Below are 5,700 nucleotides of genomic sequence, written 5' to 3' on the forward strand. Positions count from 1 at the left end.
ACAGGAGGAGACCATTCAGCCAGCCATGTCCATGTCAGTCGCCTCGAGTCTCTTTCTATTTCAGTGTTTATAAAAATTCTCCATAGCTGCCTTGCTTTTGTACTTGATGCCACTATTTACAATTCCCAGGTCCCCGAGGAGACCAACAAATCAGAAGAATCAAATTTACCCAACGACCCTAACGAGAAAACCAATGGACAACATTTCGGTTCTGATGTTTTTACTTCTTACTTTGTTTTAACAAACAAACAAACCAAAATCAACATCATTTACACATGAATTAACAGGCAGTTTCCTGTCTATGTAAAGTATAACTGCCTTATTCGGATTGATTTCACCTTGAAAAAAAGTAGTGCCTGTTCACTGAATTTGGAGATTTCTGCATTTGGAACCCTCAGTCTCTCAGCTCCTCCAGAGTTCGCAGCTTCTCACCAGACACAAAATAATCTGATGCATCTTCTTTAAGTCCTAAGCGAACGATCTCACATTTCCCTACACAGAGCCCTATCTGATCGCAACAACATTATTTACGGCTTCACCCAACTTGATGGCGCCAGTTTACTTCCGCAAAAACCAGCAAGTTCCTGTCCTTATTACAACTTTGGTCCGAACACGGCTTCAATTACAGAGACCGGCACCAGGGAAGTATTCCAAATGTTCCCATTAAACAGAAGAGGGGAATAAAATCAAATTGCATCTCTTCACTTTCGGACAGTTGGCTGTTCATCCATTGCCACAATACAACAACCAGTACACATTGGTCACGCTGAACACTGAAGTGCATTTCATTGCAGTGGATCAATATGAAGAGGAAGTAGGACATTCAGCTCCACCAATCAGTTCCACCATTCATCTAGATCATGACTGATTTGTACATCAAACCCATCTGCCAGCTCTGGTCTCATAACCTTTAATGCTCTTGCCCAACAACAATCCAATAGGAATTGTAGCAATCTTTATGTTCAAACCTGCTGTTTTCGCGGATCTGGACAGGAAATGCTTCTTAATGACAGACATCAAATAGATGCCTAAACTACATTTCAGATCTTAGTCTGGAGGGTTTTGATGACCCCTGCGTTTAAAAGGGGGGAAATGATGAAATGGTCAACACTGTGGATCATTTTTCGTGTCATTGAGGTGAAATAAACTTCCATTAAGAATAGGGGAGCAGCTATTGCAACACTTTCGACAGAGGAATGAGGTCGCTCACGGCTTGCTCGCCCTTAACGAGTTGAAGCGGACTATTTCCATCCGGGAAACTTTCGCCTGTAAAATGAGTTTGATAACCGCTATACAATGACATCCTCAGTCAAGTTACTGACGGCTGAGTGGATCTGTCCTGTTAACTACATTAGTGTTGATTGTGAAACTGTCTGTTCATTTTAAACGGTATCACTTCTGCCCGTACGAAAAGCTCTCAAAACTTCCCCTCCGCTGCCTCTTACAAAAAATGTCACTGACCCAGCAACAACCCAACGTGCTCTATTCTAAACCCACACATTGAGGCTGCTGAGGCTCCTACTATCACTGCACAAAACAGTTTCTCACTCCACAGATGCTGCTTGAGTTGCTGACTATTTCCACACTCTTACATTCTTGTATTAGGGTGAGGGATGCAGGATCAGTTACTCTCTCCTTCCGAACTTCCCAGTGCTTTTGATAGACTAGTGCTTCTCACGTCCACTTTACATGTTAATATCCCTCGCTTCATTCCTGGCATTAGAGAGACACAGAATGGTGAGAGCATAGGTCGTGGGCACTTGGCCCTGGTTCTCTGTTCTGGTTCTCTGCAGGGAAATTCAGTTAGTCAATGCCTCCGTAGCCTCTGAATTACTCGCTTCAGAAAATTACAGAATCTCTTCTGAAAGCCATTGTCGAATCTACCTCTCAAGTAGAGCATTCCAGATTCTAACCACACGCTGTCTTAAAACGATGTTCTTCTTCAGGCCCAATTGTATATATCTTGCCAATCATCTTAAATCGGTGCGCTCTGATTCTTGGCAATGGAAACAGTTTCTCTCTATCTTTCTGTCCAGACACCTTGTGATTTTGAAAATCCCCATCTAATCTCCTCTCAACATTTTCTTCTCTGAGAACAGCCGCAGTTTTTTTCCCCCCAATCTAATCATCTCATTCAAGTTCCTCAGCAATTAATTCATTCTTGTAAGCAATGTGTTGCTCAACCTGATGGCGCCAGTTTACTTTCACTGGGGCCAGGAGGCTCCTGACCTCTTTGCAGCTTTGGACCAAACATGGAGCAGGAGATTTCAGAGTGCAGGACCGAGAATGTATTCCGAATGTTGATGCTCAAACAAGGAATTGTTGGTGTGTGACATTGAAGTGTTATTTACGGAATACAAATGTTCTGATAAGTTCACAACTTGAAACATTAACAGTTTTAAAAGTCTCTCTCCACAATTAATACCTGATGGATTGATTGTTTCCAACATTTTCGTGTTTTTTTATTGATGTGAACACGGGGTCAGCGCTGGAGAATTGTTTAATGTTATTTCACAAATCCTGCATTGCTATTTTTTTATACCTGTCAGCTAACTTTCGGTTTAATTATTAGGGTCTCTGCTCCTCCACGGTTTGCAACATCTCACCAATTAAAAACAAAACGAAACAAAACTTGTTCATTCGTGGCCTCATTCGGATTAGGGCTCATTGTGAATCCAAGTGCAAAAGTGTTTCTCACTCATTTAAACTATTTATAAAATTTGAAAATAAATTTCTCCCACGGCTTATTGTTGTGTGTTTACACTCTCGTTCTTTGTTTTTCCTGGATGCTCTTCCATTTGATGTAAATCCACGGAAAGCAAAGAAGGCCACGAGGAATGGAGGGAAAATCATGTTCCCTTTCATGATCCTTGTTTGACTTTCAATGTATTGAATATGACCACTGTCTACCGAAGTGAATCTAGGACAAGTAAAAGTGCGTTTTGGAAGGCTGGGCTTGTGGCGCAACGGTAGCGCGTCTGACTCCAGATCAGAAGGTTGCGTGTTCAAATCACGTCAGGCTCATGGTGTTTTAGTACAGCTGAAGTTCCCGGATTTTATACCTGGACAACATTCAATGCGTGTTGATTCTGCCGAAATGATGAATTTCAAAACTATGATGAAAGTCATCTCTTCTAATTTTGGGGCTCAGATTTCATTTTGCACAATTTTACATTGGAGCAATGTTTCAGCGATGTGGGTATCTACTGTTTTTGCAATTGCTTTGTTACCCAGTATGAGAAGTAAAACACAAAGTGTCCATCATGGGGTTTAAACCCACAGCCGCTTCCGTCCATACAGCTGCTTAGTTCCGTTAGCTAGAGTTGGTTGTGTAAACTATAATCACCCGAGTGTCTTTAATCAATATATCAGGAGCTTCAAACTCGTCCTTTTAAAGCAGAATGTCATTGAGTTCAGTTAAAATAAATGTCTAAAAACAGCAGCAATTTGTTTCTTCTCACTGCATCCAGTTATAGCGACCTGCATTAAACAGCAGGAGCGGAAACCACAGCCCGACACCCGCCTCTTCACATTAACGGGCAGCCTGAATTTCAGTCTTGGGATTTTAGTGAGAACGGAAATTTTTTGTGGAAACTGAAGTCACTTTGTGATGTGAATGGAGCCGGTTAAAGAGCCCGGACCGGCCTAAGAGTCCCCAAGACTGCAGTCATTGGGAGCCTGGGGAGAAGACAGATCCTAGGGAAAGGGGATGAGATTACAGAGAGGGAAGTTTATTGCGGGGTGACGGGGGTGAGGGGAGTGAGCGGGCGGCGGGGGGAGGAAGAGAAATGGGGAGAAAAGGTAATGGGATGTGGGAGACAGCGTCCGTCAGGGCCAGGAAGAGAGCGACGGAGGAAAAGAGGGGGGGAGCTGGAGGGAGGCCGGGAAGGAGGAGGAACTTGCATTTCGCCAGCACATTATGCAACCGCAGAAAGGGTGGCGTGGGCAAGGGAGTGGATGGGGGGTCTTAGTAAATGAGATTCGTGCTTGAACGTGTACATCAGGATCCCACAGGCAGGAACCTGATCAATATTTGGATAACCTGTTTCAGTGATTCTGGATGAGGGATTATTATTGATCCCAGGACTCTGGGTAAAATTCATCTTCTCTTGTTGTAAGTAGTCTGGTCAGATTTCTCACATCCCTCCGAGTGGGGAAGATTGGAACTCGATTTTTAAAGTGGTTTATTACTGGATATTGTCATATATCCCTATTGCCCCTCTGCGGGGTGTTACAATATATCGTGGTGCACAATTTAGCTCTTTGAGAACTTCAAGGAGTTTGAAACACTTAAAAACTGCTCGTCCTGGCATTTCTAACCCACGTGGCCTGTGATAATAAAGCATAATCTCTTCCAGTCGGTGGAGATGTGATGTGGACATATATCAGACTAATACTCACATGCCACAGCAGATGTTATCTATTTTCTTCAAAGGCAGTCGATTGAAAAGTTTCCCTTCTTGTTAGGTTGAACTTTTCAATGTTGTAATGCTGTCTGCTTCATTCTTGGGACAAATGTGAGAAACAGAAATCATCACTTCCTCCCGTTGTGAATCTGACTGATAAGAGTTCTTATCATTAATTTCCCTCGGCCTCTGACGACTTATCACATCCAATCTTTAAATCAAATGTAACGTTTTCTGATTTCGACACTCGAATCGAAATTCCTACAATACCCTCTCTGCCTGCCCAGCTAAAATGTCCACCTCTCTCAACTGTGAGTATTTATCTCTCAACCTCTGTAGCAGCTCTACAAATAACAATCTAGTGCTGCTTCTGGCCACAATTAAACGTCTTCTACCTTTGCCCGATCCTCTGAACTCTGATCAGAAAGTTGCTCTCAGTTTTTACAGTCAGGAGGTTGTGAGTTCAAAACTCTCTCCAGAATTCTGATGGAAAGTCAGACTGACACTTTAGTGTAGTACTGAGCGAATGCTTCACTGCTAGAGGAGCCAGTTCTGAGATGCTATGGCAAACTCTGGTGCCATCTGCCTTCTCATGTAAAATTGCCATGACACAATTTCGGTGAGGGGCACGGGAGTTATTCCATGTTGTCGGAGCCAACATTTGTCCATCAGTTAACACCACTTCAAAACTGATTATCTTGTCTTTATCAAATTGCTGTTCCTGGAACCTGGCTGCTGCAAACCATTTAATAATATAGCTAAGAAAAACCTTGTGATTGAGGAAGAGACAAGGCGTTAATGAGAATTCCGCTGAGAGAGCTTCATTGGACAGAAAATCGGGTGAAGGATTCGAGGAATCGACACCAGGAAACAAATCAACATCAAAACTGAATCAACTCATGTGAAATAAATGAGTAAAAGCTGAGAGCTCAGTGCACCATGAGATAATCCCCAAGAGACACTCACAGAAGAATTTTGCCTCCTATCTTAGGCAGTGCCTCGTGACTGAGAATGACTTTCTTTCACTCCGGGGTGTGGGTTCTGAGGTGTTGAAAGATCACTCCTCTATCTAAGTCGTGAGATATGCAGTCACGGAGAGAGAGAGTATTAGCAAAGAGGGAAACATTAGGATTGAGTGGATTCTAATTGAGATCCCCGATCATTGTTGACAAAAGCACCACAGCACTGGATCGACAGACGGTATGCTCTGGATTTAAGTTCCCAAATACAGATCAATTAATTGGCAGCTGGAAAAATATAGAAAATGCAGTGGTTCTTCGTAACTCAGCCCTGC

General features: G+C 42.9%; 1 non-coding gene across 1 annotated transcript; it reads left to right on the forward strand.

The window, feature by feature from the left end:
- Positions 1 to 2,952: 2,952 nt before the first annotated feature.
- Positions 2,953 to 3,024, forward strand: trnaw-cca. Its single transcript has one exon. It is a non-coding gene; the product is annotated as a tRNA-Trp (tRNA).
- Positions 3,025 to 5,700: the final 2,676 nt, after the last annotated feature.

This window comes from Carcharodon carcharias, assembly GCF_017639515.1.
Source record: "Carcharodon carcharias isolate sCarCar2 chromosome 37 unlocalized genomic scaffold, sCarCar2.pri SUPER_37_unloc_1, whole genome shotgun sequence".
In the NCBI taxonomy this organism is placed as follows: domain Eukaryota; kingdom Metazoa; phylum Chordata; class Chondrichthyes; order Lamniformes; family Lamnidae; genus Carcharodon; species Carcharodon carcharias.